A 15,451-nucleotide genomic window follows, 5' to 3' on the forward strand; every position below is an offset into this window, starting at 1 on the left:
GCTGATGATTTAAGGATTACAGACCCAAAATGTGCACACTGATCCGTGTAGGCTGGATATAAGACTACAGATGGTGTCAGCACAATGAACTGGGAGTAATGATACTCAGGAGCATCTCCCAAAGCCCTGTCCCCATGACAACAGCTGTCAACCTCCACCCCAAATATAGACTTATTTTTACACACAAATCCAGTGCCATTCAAGGCTGTTATTTCAGGCATGCACACACGTGAAGCAGGAAGGACGCATTCATCTCTGTGCCAATTAGCAGCATCGCAGAGTTGTTCACAGGAGCTAAGCTGTGGTGTAAACATTACAAACTCCCCCCAGACTGATGTAGACGGTGCTTACTTATGGGCACCATGACTGCAGAGCTGTTTGCTCATCTTAAAGCCAACATGTGGCAGCAATCACTGCAAGGAGAGAGTGACCGAAACACAGCATGAATTTGCTGCACCTGCAGATACTAGCTTACACTGCAGCATGGTGAGAACTTTATATTAGGAAAGAGTTGTTATGCTTTTATACTTTTAAATTAGTTTAAATGTTTTTGTTCTCAAACTACTTCCAGAGTCAGTCATAGAATAAAGCACTCTTAGTGGTACCCAGACTGCAAGCAATATTTACAGCACTTTATTCCGTGCACGTTTAACTACTTCTACTCACAAACATTTTACAGCATTTGCTTTCAAAGTAAAAGCTGTGCCTCACAGCTGGTACCACATGTGCAAAGAGTACAGCTTACTCTGAAGGTGAAAAGCCTGTTTTTGGTTTGCGTCACAGTTTTTCCAAGTCATTGCACCTCAAGTAATTTGCAACAGTGTGCAGACAAATTTGCACCTTCCATGCAAACTACAGGTAACGACAACAATTTGATAACGATTGAAGCAACCGCAGGTTTTTGGAGCAGCACTTTGACCAACGACTACCCACAACCAATCGTCAACTGATCGAGGAATACACTGCTGCACCACTGCACACCAACCTCAAAAATATCAACTAAATATTCTGAGGTTTATTCTTTGTTTTCATTGGTTTGAAAATTGAGATTTTGAGCTGTAAAAATGAAGAGAAATTAATAACTGTGAAAAATCCCAGACTAAATTCCCTTTTCACTTTTCCCAGACTGCCTTTTTTGTTGATTTATTTGGGCTTTTGTCCCAGCTTCATTTGTCTTTAATGACTCTGAAAGACTCACTTTAAACAGACTTAAAAACACTTCCTTGCCAATTCGATACTAAATCTATGAGCAACCCAAAACTTCTAGAAGTTAGAGCGTCTCATTCTCTAAAGTAATTTCTTCTAAGGCTTTTATAGTCTTACCCACAGCATGTGTTTTTCTAAGTACTGATACTGGCATGCAGCTTGCCACACAGTGTATTCCTGCTAGTCTTGAACATGTGGCTCTACCCAGCTGCCCAGCAGAATATAATCAAACCTGGCATTAGTTCTGGCTCTGCTTAAACTGAACCTCCATGGTGAGCAGAGAGTTTTTGAAGCGAGGCCATTTCTCATTCCAATTCTTCTGGGATTTCACTCTTTAACCTTCGTAACTGCCGTGTGTCTCGAAGTAACCTCCAGTCTATCGATGCCCCTGGAGGCAGACAGGAGGAAAAACTAAATGGCGTACACACTTGCAGTGCAGCGTTCCTGTGTGCTCCTCAAGTCCACATGCTGCAGCTTTCTTTGCCGTCAGCCTCCTGAGATTTGAATAAACTTTTTCTTTAGTACGAATGGGCTCATTAACTCTGCTCACCACAATGCAGTGAGACTGAGTGTGCTGTACCTGTGCAGAACACAGTGACAATGTAGTATATTACAATAATATGTAATCACAGTTTTAAAACAATCACTTTTGTTAAGCCAGTGAAAACAGCATGTGTACACTGCAGGTTATTAGTGGCTTAAACCTTCCTGTTTTGCAGCCAGTCATGGGAGCTGCTCTGATCCCATCTACATTAGCCTCAGTCTCACTCACAGCGTGTCAAATGCTGTTTTTTTTGTTAAGAGCCTTTTAGTGGTAACCTTATCTAGTACAGCATGCTGTAAGAGAGTATCGAGAGAGGCACTGATTCATAGGACTCGATTAAGAGGTTAAAAACCATATTCTTAAAAAAGTCCTTTATGTAGAAATTAAACAACTTATTCTAGACTGGGGTGTCCAACTCCAAGCCGGTGTCCTGGATGTTTTAGATGCGTCCTTGATCCAACACAGCTGATTTAAATGGCTAAATTACCTCCTCAACATGTCTTGAAGTTTCTGGTCTGGAAATGAACTAATCATTTGATTCAGGTGTGTTGACCCAAAACCTGCAGGACACCAGCCTTTGAGGCCGGGAGATGGACATCCCTGTTCTGTTTAAAAAGCCAAAAATAACCCCCAAAGTCTCATTTTTTCAAGGTCAAAGGCTATAGAAAAAATTTAAATAAATAAAAGTGTTTAATATTTCTATACAGAGAACCTGTAGAAATAAATCCCATCTCGAAAGAACAAAGGGTAACAGATCCGCCCACCAACAATTATAACAAAAACATAGTCTATGAGATTTAATACTTGACACTTTTTATAGCAGAACATTAAACTTTTTGTGTTGTGTATGGTGAGAACTGGCTCAGATGGTAAACATGGGTAGTGGGCACTTGTGCGGGATCCTGGCCAATACTGCACAAACATCCGGAGGCAAAACAGCTGGGAATTTTTCCATCTGCAGATATGGTCCAAGTTGATGAGCAAACTGCCTTCAGATGTATAAAGAACACAGGATCAGTCATGTTGATTTCATTTTCATTTGTCTTAAATTCATAATTTGGGCTTTTATCCATACTGTTGTCCTGCAGAACACATCGATTTACAATAAGCAAATGTCATGGGTCTAATCATCCAAGAGCTGATTGATATTTATAGCTGAAAGATGCAACCCCCCTCTGTAATAAAGGAGGCCCTTATGTACCAAACATACACTTCTGATGTGGGCACGAGTTATTGTTGTGGAGTGTTAACTTTTGTTTAGCTTCAAATTAAAAAGACAAAATGTGGTTTGTCCTTAAGTGCCCGGCTTAAAAAGGTAGCAGAGCTGCTATATTGCAGGGTAATGGGAAATTAGCAGTGGTAGTGGATTAGCATAGGAGCTCATATGCATTGATTGAAAACCCCTTTCTGCAGACAAACAGACACAATCGTGGTAGCATTTAAAGAACAAAAACTGGCCTTTTAAGTATAATAGAAAGTCCAGTTGTCACAGACAGCATGGAGAGGCAATTCTGTCAGATCTGCTGCATAGGTAAAAAGAAACAAAAACCAGAAAACCCCGAGACCCCTAACCCTCTCTGCCCATGCCTAAATCCAAATATAAAGTAGACATCTGGTGCCTACATGTTGCATGGCTCGGACTGGACTAGCATAATATACAGGCTGCATACCCAAATACAGATTTAGGCAAAAGTAAATACATAAAAAAGGAAAACTAATAACCTTTTCTGATGTGAAAGCCAGTAATCCAAAAGGCAGTTAATAAACCTCCAAACAGGAAATCAAAATTGTGGTAAATAGATCTACAGAGCACACACAAGAAAATCCAGAATGATGTATTTAAAAAAAAAAAGAAAAAAAGTAAGGCTAACTGATGCTTTTAATAAACAAAGTAATCAGCAAGATGAGAAACACCAGCATAACGGGACCAGCTGAAACTAATTAAAACAGAAAATAAAACTAATGGCAAAGCACAAGAGACAAGACTAACAGGACTAAACAAAAGGAGACTCAACTAAAATGGGACGGGCGCAACAGAGATGAAGACTCGACAAGATGCAAGAACACACAAAATCTGTAATCTCTCTCACACACACCTGTTTAATATAAACTGACTCCAGTCAAGCTTCAGAAGTTTGTGGAAGAATACTGATCGCTCACTTTGCTTCCTGTAATCATTGCTACTCTGTGGCACTCCTGTTTATTTAGAACCTTTTGGCTGAATATCAAATGACTCACATCACGTTTACTAAATCAGGAGAGGCTCTGACAAAATTGCAGCTCATATAAACACAGATATTCTGCTCCGTAATAGTCATGGCAAATTTAAAAATAATTAAACGCCAACAAATGACATAATGAAGTCAACAGCAAGCTTAGTTCACAGAAAAAAGAGAAGGGATGAAGATTTGCATTATTATACGCATTATGGTTACATGACAATTATTTTATCTACATAAAATGCATTGAAGTGGGCAATTTATCATAATGAGTTAAAGGTTTAACCCTAAAAAAAGACAGATGATAATAAAAACAAAACAAACACCTTTGTTGCCCTTAGAGTTTTGGGTACATTTTCTTGGGAGTCGACAGACTTCTTATTTCCCATCAAAGAACACAACCACCACCTTTCAGCTCCATAATCCCCTCCAAGGCTGCTTCTTCAGGTTGTTCACATGAAGTCAAAGACATCAATACAAAGAATCAGGCTCTGCTTTATTGACTGTGTAATCTTAACATCTTTATCGACCTACCTCTCAGTGACTTCAACTGATTGGCTCTTACACACTTCTGCGTTAAACCAATTAAAGCACACCGCCTTCATGAACTTGAAAGTTTTTAGCTCAGGAGCAGTTTTGACAGCACTACTTTCTGTCCACACTCCATACCAGTGGTGGCGGTAATGCACCATGCAGTTGTTTGCCAACCGCCAATAATACGTAGAAGAAGAAGAAGAAGGCAGCACTACTTCTTTAATCTTTTTTACAAGTAGATAACTAAATTAAGCTTTTTTCCCCCCCACATACAAGAATTCTGTTAATGTCTCATAATTTATTTACTGCTGTGAATTCAGTTGGAGCAAGGTAAATCCAAGGAAACTGCACGGACTTCATCCAAACAAGAGCTCAGGAAGTCTGAGTCAACTTGTTGGCCTTAATGCCAAATCTAATTCTGAAACAAAGCTTGAGTTCAGCACCTTTATTCCCAAAATCCAGCTTAAAATGTTGTCACACAGGATTCATTTACTTCAATGCTCTGCTGCCTTTGGAGAGCTTTAGCCAGAGTATAAATGCATTATGCTTTGTACCTTAAACGTGACTGAATCTTTGTTCCTTCTCCTAACATGTCATTTGTCTTAAAACTGTATACACTCTTCTCCTTTGAGTAATTCAGGCAGCAGGAGGGGGCTGGCTGTATGAAGTGTCTAAAGAGTGATTGCTCTCAGCATGCCAAATGGCAAAATTTCACAAAAAAAAAAAAAATAAATCACCTAATCCTTGTGGATTCATGCATCTAGCTGCTTCTGCAGGTCGATTATTCTCCCTGCTATGGCCTTTTTGGCATGTCGAGTCAAGATTTTGATGAAATGCTTTCCTTGGAAAGCAGCTGAAGTAATTTTCTCCACACTACAATTTGAGAGAGACAGAGATGCACAAACAATCTGAAGTGGAGAGGAAAAACAAAGAAATCTCGCTCTTGCTGTGATTTTGAGCTGGGAAATGTTCCCCCTGCTTAAACGAGTGGAGCATGAGTCTGCTACAGCCAAACGCTGCATCAGTGTCACATGAGGCTCCATTAAGTGGCAGTTTAATCACACAGGTGCAGAGTGAAGTCAAGCAGCTGCCTGTTGGGATCTCCAGAAAAAAACAAAAATGTCAGGGCGCCTCAGAGAGCTGAGAGTGTGGTCCTGTGGCGTGTGGTAATATGCAGCGCAAGGAACTCCAAACTCTCATTACACATATTAGACATAAACAGTGCTTTGGTTTCATTATGCACTGTCCACTTTGGATGGCTTTACCTGAGTATTTAGTATTTTGACCTTCACGACCTCAGTCCCTTGCAAGGTCATCTCTTCTCTCCCGTCCTTAGCGCCACCCCTCCAGACTCTCTACTCTCACCACAGATCTTAAAGTCATCTGCAAACAGTATAATCTATGGACCTCATCTGTCATGCTGTCCATAACCACTATAAACATGGAGGACCCCGAAGCTGATCTCCAGAGGTGTGGACTCGAGTCACATGACTTGGACTCGAGTCAGACTCGAGTCATTAATTTTATGACTTTAGACTTGACTTGAAAAAATGTTCTAAGACTTGTGACTTGACTTGGACTTTTACACCAATGACTTGGGACTTGAATTGGACTTGAACCGGTTTACTTGAAAAGACTTGATATTTTACCCCAAATATAAAATTTAACATGCATATTATATAGAGATTGAAAATGTGACGTCATTCACGGGTAGAACCGCAAAGGATTCTGGGAACTCGTGGCAAGCGGTACTAGCGCACGCAGGCTTTCAATCAAAATCAGTTAAACAGCGATAAAAAGAAACACAAAAATGGCAAGAAGCTGTTGTATTATTAACTGCAATAGCCGGTCGCATGACAGCCACGAGAAGCCGACGGGTAAAGAGATCGGTTGTTATCGGATTACGTCGTTGAAGAGAAATTGTTCAAGCCATGTTTCCGAAGTAACAAAGACGCGACGGATGGCCTGGATTGCAGCCATTCAAAGATCAAATATAACGTCCCAGAACCCTCCAGCTCACAGGTTAGTCTGCTCCAAGCATTCCCACAAAGGTCAGTGTTTAGTAGTTAATACGTCATTTTTCTTAACATAATTGGTGATATAGGTTACAAGCAAGTCTGGCGCTGAACAGAAATTGTCGCGCTATGCTCCTTTATTTATTGTGCATAAATAGTGAATTGTCCTGACACAATATTGCGTTTCGCTTCTGTTATTATGGTACACTGACAAAAACATATACTTTTATTCACAGGATAAAACAGGTTTTTTGTATCACTAATTGCCCAGTGCGATTACAGACTGCGGTAAAGTGAGCCGTCATTTGTGAGCCGCGGTCAAGCCAGCCGCCTCCTATCCGCGCGGTGATTACAGCATACAATATTGTTGTCACTGCTACATTTCTGTAACGCTACCAGAAATTATTTCCACTACTAATTAATTACCGTTGAGCTCAAAGGTCCTATTAATAAACGGTTAACGAATGTGTATTTATGACGACAATTTGTGAGACTGGTAAACTTATGATATGTACGATGGTCTTTACTTTCTACACGGTGCATTTCAAGGTCCTGTACCCATCCGTCGGTAAACTGTACCTGGGCTTGTTGCAGTGACCTGAAGTTACTAAACTTCATGAGTGTATGCACTCACTCCAAGAACCGTATAATTATAAATATGCATATAAATATGCTAAGATGAGATAGCTGACTTCATCTAACTAGCAAATGTTGTCCAGGCTACGTTGGTGATACAGTTTTTTTTTAATGTGTATGATATTTTTGTCAAAGCTGGTCCTACAACCGCATCCAAGAATAACATGCAGCTTATCTCAGAACTGTCGGTGAAAATTATTCTTGGAGCTAGGTTTAATTGAGCTGCATTTTAAAGAGGTGCAATTTCACAATTTGTGTATATTTTCTAAGTTCACTATTTTGTCATGTGTTGAGAAAAACACAGATTTTAAAATTACATGGTCTAATATTTACATTTAGCATAACTGCAACATTATTTTTTCGTTTTTTTTTTTAAAGACTCGAAAGGACTTGAAATTCAAAGTTTCAGACTTGTGACTTGACTCGGACTTTTACACCAGTGACTTGAGACTCGACTCTGACTTGCCTGACATTACTTGAGACTTGACTTGAGACTTGAGGATAAAGACTTGAGACTTACTTGAGACTTGCAAAACAATGACTTGGTCCCACCTCTGCTGATCTCTGATGTTATCCCACCCCCAGATGTGAACCTTTTTCCATATAGTGTCTGTTAGTGACATGTGCTCGAGATCTAATCCAAATAAATCAATATAGTCACAAACATCAGAGATGCACTATAAAATGAAGAAACCGGTTCATCCAGTTAACGTCAGGAGTAAATTGTTTCCACCACATCTCTAGTTTGCTGTATTATCAATCATTTCTCTTTGACAATACTGAAACATCTCTATGAAACTAAGTCACTCAGTCTGAACTTTCTGTCTTTCCTTTCAGTACTATTAGAAACATCAATAATGCTCTCACCAGACAAACATCATGACTGTTTTTCTGTCCTGCTGGCTGCAAGCAATTTGTAAATGTATTTCTTTCTTCTATAAGCTACTGCATAGTGATATTATCCTAAACAGAGCACTAAAGCCTTTATGGATAACTGTTTGCCTTATGTAAGATTTGCAGATTCTTGTATTCACAGGTTTGACTCGTGTTTTGCGATCAGGAATTTCTCTCAACTCCACTTATATCAGATGCACGTATGACAATGTTAAAGAATTTGATGCAACTGGACTTGCAAGCAAATATTTAGGGTAAATTTCATGAGATTACTCTGGAAATTGGGACACAGATGTGAAAAAGTTTGACAGAACAATATAAAAGTAAAACCCAGAGAGAGCCCAGATGCCGCTGGACACAGAAGCAGATGCTGTTTCACAGATTTATTCTCACATGGAGGCATGTTTTATTTTTTTCAACACAACAAAGCTCTGGAGACTAACTTTAAACCGTCACTGTGGTGTGTCAGAGATGCATGGCTGAAGAGTCTGACTGCAGAGCTTTGACAGGCAGGGCCCAGGTGCAGTCTATGAGACTAATGATCACAGGTGAAAGGCAAGGTAAGTTTATTTATATAGCACAATTCAACAGCAAGGTGATTCAAAGTGCTTTACAGAGACATTAAAAAACAGAAACAATTAAAAAGCAATATTTAAAATGAAAAAGAGAAAAAAAGGAGAACAGTAGATAAAATCAGTAGTTAAAATGTAAGTTTTGAAATGTAAGCTTAAAAGTGTGGATTTGGTGTTTTATTCAAATGCAGCTGAGAACAGGCGAGTCTTCAACCTGGATTCAAAGAAACTGAGTGTTTCAGCTGATCTGAGGCTTTCTGGGAGTTTGTTCAAGATATATGGAGTATAAAAGCTGAATGCAACTTTTCCGTGTCTGGTTTTGACTCTGGGAACTGATAAAAGACCGGATCCAGATGACCTGAGGGATCTGGAAGGTTCATACTGGGTCAGGAGGTCACTGATGTATTTTGGTCCTAAACCTTTCAGAGCTTTATAGACCAGCATCAGAACTTTAAAGTCTATCCTCTGATGGACAGGCAGCCAGTGTAAAGACCTCAGAGCTGGGCTGATGTGGTCCACTTTTTTTGGTCTCAGTGAGGACTCGAGCAGCAGAGTTCTGAATGAGCTGTAGTTGTCTGACTGATTTTTTTTTAGGTAGACCTGTAAAGATGCTGTTACAGTAATCAAGCCTACTAAAGATGAATGCATGGACTAGTTTTTCCAGGTCCTGCTGAGACATCAGATCTTTTATCCTTGAAATATTCATGAGGTGATAGTAAGCTGACTTTGTTATTGTCTTAATGTGTTTTTCTAAGTTTAGGTCTGCGTCCATCACTACACCCAAATTTCTCGCCTGGTTTGTGGTTTTTAGATGTATAGATTGAAGTTCTCTGGTGACCTGTAATCGTTTTTCTTTGGCACCAAAGACTATTACCTCAGTTTTGTTTTTGTTTAGCTGGAGAAAATTGTGGCACAACCAGTCATTAATTTCCTCAATGCATTTACTAAGAGCCTGTACAGGGCCTCGGTCTCCTGGTGACATTGTGATATATATTTGTGTGTCATCTGCATAGCTGTGATAGTTTATTTTGTTGTTCTTTATAATCTGTGCCAGTGGGAGCATGTAAATGTTAAACAGAAGGGGTCCCAAGATGGAACCTTGGGGAACTCCACATGTGATACTTGTCTGCTCAGATGTGAAGTTACCCATTGATACAAAGTATTTCCTGTTTTCTAAGTATGTTTTGAACCAGTTTAGTACAGTTCCTGAAAGACCTGCCCAGTTCTCTAGTCGTTTGAGTAATATCTTGTGGTCAACTGTATCAAATGCTGCACTGAGATCCAGTAAAAACTAAGACTGACATTAGTGAACTGTTGCTAGGAAGTGGAAACACTGTCTGTATTCACACATATGTCATTGAACACTTTGGTCAGAGCAGTTTCAGTGCTGTGGTTCTGTCTAAAACCTGACTGGAAGGCATCATAGCAGTTATTCTGTGTTAAGAAGTAATTGAGCTGTTGAGAAACTGCTTTTTCAATGATCTTACTTAAAAATGGGAGATTTGAGATCGGCCTGTAGTTGTTCATTTGTGTCTTGTCAAGATTGTCCTTCTTCAGTATAGGTTTAATTACAGCAGTTTTCAGTGGTTCTGGAAACACACCTGACATTAAAGAAAAGTTGACGATGTTTTCAAAGCACTGATTAATGAGAGTCAAACCAGAAACCACCACACCAATCTTCTGACTTACTGAGAATTTGCTCAGACACAAAGCATATTCTCTCATATGTGACACTTTTATGAATGTCAGTGGACTCTTGAAGTGACAAAACAAACATCTTCTCAATAAATGTGTAAAACGTGTCTGTGCTTGACATTTAAGCTTGAGTTTTTTCTCCAAACTTTCTGACTTTTGCTCAATTCTTTTGTATGAGATAAACACTCTGAATGTGACTCACGCACAGCTAATCTTTGCCTCAGTTTGTTCCGTCATACTGTCAGTGAAATATACTTATATACTTTTCATATTTGCATGGCTCTGTCTAAGTCACAATATCCATTATCGGTTCATTAAACCTAAATATGTTAAAGAAGTTTCTACACCTTTTTGGCGGTATACTGAAGACCTGCTTTTGATTGTAAAAAATATAATTGTGTTGAATCCTAAGGGTTCTTTATAAACTGTAAGGAATGCACTACTAGATTTATTCTGGTGGAAAATCAGTGTTTTTTTTTAATTTTATTCCTAGCAACAGTTCACATACCTGTCTCATAAACCTGCTCAGGTTTAGGGCCAGTGGAGGGAAATACAAACCTACAGAACGTCTGGGCTTTTGGGCAGTTTGTGAACCCCTTTGCACAAATGCAGTCCACCTGGTTCCAGGTAATTGCACTAAAAACACACCTGGTTCCAGTTCCAAACAGCTGGCGCCTGCACCCCTCATCACTTCACCACAGCATTGCTGAGCCCAGAGTTGGAACCAGTGATCTGAGTGTTTCTAGTAGGGATATCACAAGTATTTCACCAGCGACTGATGTAACAGATGTAGCCCAATGAGTCATTTCTGATTTTCTTCTCATTAAAATAATTCAATCTTCTGTTAACACGACTGAATAACTGGTTCTCAAACTGTCAAAATGAGGGGTGGTTCTTAATATGCCCCCTAAGGCGCAGGACAAGCCCCACGCTGGCTTTTATTGGATCAATCTGTAATAATACAAAAAGTTGTGTCAGTGTTTGACGACCTACAGTAAGAAATGTTTTAAGTGGCACCTACCAGAATCACCTCATAGTCAAGCACTGGGTTTTGGTATAAACCCCTATACTTCTAGGAAATCAGCCAAAAACACCTATCCTGATGTTGCATGTGTATATGTGAGAGTCTTTAATATGAAAGAGCTTTATGTTAATTAAAAGCCAAAGCTGTGCATTTATTTCAATATATTCCTCCAAATCATCAGACATGAAATTCAACCACCCAAACAGCAATCTTTCTGCAATATTCACTTTTTAAATATTCTTTTACGTGTACGCACATTTTGAATTTACGAATGATATCATGCACTCCTTTATGGAAAGTAATTTTCAGATATGACAATAATATTGGCTACTTCAGATTGGAGCATCTATTATTTAAGAATTTCCTGTCAGCTACACCTAAACGCTTCTTTCTCTAATAAATCTGGTTCTTCCATGCAGATCCCTTTATCTCATAATCTGTCTACAGCTTGTTGCTGTTTTCCAAAGCCTTCAAAGAGGTTAAGTGTTCAATAACTTGCTGACTTTTAGTGTACAAAGCTGTAAGGGATATCTGTGCTTTAAAGACAATTGACCTTTAACTGGTTAGTTAAAAGTCTGAAGTGTTCAGTCACAGTTTCTTGAAGGATGATGGATGATCAGTATGCAGATTTCTCTGGCACAGCTACTGTATTTGTAGTTTACATGGACATGCTATCACAGCCATCACACAGTTTCCCTCACTTAGCTCCTTTTTCACAGTGAGTGCCATCATTGTCTCATCACCCAGCAGTGCTTATCTCCTGGAAAGCCTTTTCTCTTTTAAAAAATGTTATTTACATGCAGACCTGCAGCTTTTCTTTCCACATATAGATGTGAGATAAATGCAGGAAGCTACAGCTGACAGAGTGCAGAGTACTAACGCAGGGGCAGGAAATAGCTTGCAGTTGGCAGATACTCTTACTCTGAGGCAGCAGAGAGAAGTGGAGTCCTGTTGCTGGCAACCAAGAGTCATTCATAGCCAATAAAACGTAAAATTCAAATGCTTTCATTTAGGGGAATTATCAGTGAGTTTCCATACACAACTGATCATTAGTGCAGTGCCATTTGTGATGTCAAATGCACGTTAGCACCAGCAAAGGTGGCTGTCACACTCAGTGGAGTTATATTTATGAACTTTTTCAGTGCAATTCAGGTCTGTATGGTAAAGATAGTATTTATAAAATATTCTGGTGGAAAACCCCAACAATCAAAGGAACACCTATGTGCATGATCCAGAAACCTCTGGCAGAAGGGCTGAGAAATGCTTTTGTTTCCAGAAATCACTGAAAAAAAAGAAAAAGAAGTAACAATTATTATATTTTTGGGCACATGCACAACAACAAAGATCTGGATCTGAACCTTCAGGTAGCTGGGGTCCCGTGAGTTTGCATTTTCTAAGTTTGGTATTCTGGTTTCATTCCATAATCCAAAGAATCACACATCCATTTGTCCCAAAATGTCTCACCAAAGAGGCATCCAGTAGTCACCCTAGTCAATCTGGAGAAGTAAATCCTTTCCAAATGGCCAAGCAAATCACCCAACCTGTAAGGGAGAGCCCAGCCAGCCCCCAAAGCAAGCTAATTTCTGCAATTTCATTATTTTGTTCACTACCTACAACTTGTATTTGTGTGTATCCCCCAACAAACAAACACAGAAACACAAAATGACTGTAAATTTGAACATCCAAAACATTCCTTCATGGTTCTGCAGTGCTCCCAAAATAAATGTGCTGGCATCTGAGACAAAACCTGGATGTTCATGGTTGTTTTAGTGAGAAGAAGTAACAAAGACCACAGCAGCACACAGGAAATCTCTAATCTCAGCTAAAGATCATCAAGAGTTGATCAGTCATCCGAGTGATCAGTGCTGGAAAGGAACAGGCAAAAGACAATGTCCAGACTAGGAGGACTAAGAGGAGTGCATGCCAAATTTCACAGTAAACCACAAAGTGAGTAAGCATAAGCTCAAAAAACATGTATATAATTTATTCCTCTTACTGTCAACTCCAACTTTGACACTAGCAGTCATCTTTAAACGAAGTGTCCTCCATTCCTCACAGTGATCACTAATGTAAAGAAAGCTTCAGAGCACATCCAACAACCTCTCTGCTGTTTCATCAAAACAACACAGACAGGAAATAGGTGGTGAATAGTGGTGCTTCAAAGGAATTAGCTGCCTGATGTTATTAATGGAACGCATTCAGCAGCACCTGCTACTGCTGTATATATTACAACACCTGCAATGTGTCACTGGTTTTCATTTGTCACACCCACACACATACTGTTGGTAGAGCTTTGTAGATTTTTATTTTTGTGGATTTTTTTTAATGTTGCCTAAAGGCAGCCAGGTGGTGGCTTATGCATCAACTTGTCACTTGGATTAAAAGAAAAGTTAAAAGATGGATGAGATTCAAAGGGGAAATTCCATTAAAACGTCCAATTTGATTTATATGAGTGGCAGAAAGACGGCTCCTGCACGGGTTTTAATGTAATTATATGCAGATAAGTTTTCGGATATGTGAAGTGCTGATGTGAATGTCATCTTTCATTGTGTGAATATCCTTCTAAAACTGTGCTGCTTCAAATTCTACCTTGATGTGAGCAGTGGTTATGAATTCATGAGTTTTGAATGGAATTAGTTTAGTGGATGTCTTTTTTTGAGGGGGGATGTGGGTGTTAAATTTGACTCCAAAAGCGTCATCACATTGTGACAGACTCAGAGCCTTTAGCTGAGAACTGATTCTCCTGACATCATGAGATGTTTACTGTAGACTACCAAAGCAAATAAGTGGAGATCACACAGCATTTGATGTATTGAATGAGGCTTTCATCGGCTTTTTGGCTCCACATGCCATTTCAGAGTTATCATCGCAAAGACAGACTAAAGCCTGTTTACTTTATAGGTCTTCAGGCACCAATCGTGTCGTTGCATAGCAACCACTTGAAATCAAATGGAAAACAAGTTGACCCGTGCATCGTGAGCCTACAATCAGCCATCACGACTCCCACAATTCCGCTGGTTATACACGGAAAGCTTTTAGTCTACGTTATGTAACGAGTTCGGAGCGCTAAGATGGAAGGAAGTAAAAAGTAGGACCACAAACTGGACACTTAAAGGCTGGAAAGCAGAAGTAACATTAGAAATCGACATGATAGTGCAACCACGCTGCTGAGAATTTCCAGTATGTGATCAACTGACTGAATCAACCTTGGACATACTAATTTACCATCTTTTTAAACATTTCAAAACTCATCCCGTCCCTTGTTTTGTCTCTGAAAGAAATCCCCTTAACTCACATTTTACAACCCGCTGTCTCTGACCTGCACACAAAAACACACTAAAATACTTTAAAATGACATGCAGTGTATATAAAAGCAGATGTTTGTATGAAATTTAAATTTAACATTCTTTAACAAGCGTACTATGGAAAAGAGATGTACAGGATATGATGTAATGTTTGAGGGTCTGGAAAAGGGTTTAGTTTTCTTCACTGGACTTGAATTACTGGGACTCATTCAAATGTTTTGTGTGGCTTTCTTCAAAGTCTCTTAAAGTTGTCTCCACCACCTCAGCATGCTTAAATGCGGTGACTTGCTGCCATGTGATATTTCTGTTAGCCTCAGAAAGCTAACATATCAGCTAGCTTAAAAAGCTTGTAACTAAATCACAAACTCTACTGGGAATTCTCCCAGAGATGTAAATTACTGATTCTTTGAGCGCTGTTTGTCTTTTATGAAGAGGGAGAGACCAGTGTTGCTGTGTGTGTGTGTGTGTGTGTGTGTGTGTGTGTGTGTGTGTGTGTGTGTGTGCGTGTGTGCGCGTGTGTGTGTGTATATATGACTACAAACAGGGCAATCGTAACAAGATGCAAAATGCATCTTGCCCTCAATCACAACTTGATGACATAAACTGCTATAATATGCAGAGACATGTTAATGTGAACTTGTCCCCCCTCAAAAGTAGGCTACGGTTTATCCTGGCACATCGTCACCAAACCTCTTGCATTCAGATTGAATGAGTCTGAGCTCCTGAGGCAGCGAAAAAGACATAAACACACTAAGGATTTTCCACTTGACCAATTTTGTATAATGTATAACTGTAATTATCTCATCC

At 39.5% G+C, this 15,451-nt stretch overlaps 1 long non-coding RNA gene across 1 annotated transcript; it reads right to left on the bottom strand.

Moving 5' to 3' along the window:
- Window positions 1–2,421: 2,421 nt before the first annotated feature.
- On the bottom strand, window positions 2,422–4,496 carry LOC113031581 (uncharacterized). The gene is made up of 2 exons (XR_003273750.2): window positions 4,296–4,496; window positions 2,422–2,739 (listed from the first exon to the last, which is right to left on the bottom strand). It is a non-coding gene; the product is annotated as an uncharacterized LOC113031581 (long non-coding RNA).
- Window positions 4,497–15,451: the final 10,955 nt, after the last annotated feature.

The sequence above is a fragment of the Astatotilapia calliptera genome, chromosome 2 (assembly GCF_964374335.1).
Source record: "Astatotilapia calliptera chromosome 2, fAstCal68.1, whole genome shotgun sequence".
Lineage (NCBI taxonomy): Eukaryota > Metazoa > Chordata > Actinopteri > Cichliformes > Cichlidae > Astatotilapia > Astatotilapia calliptera.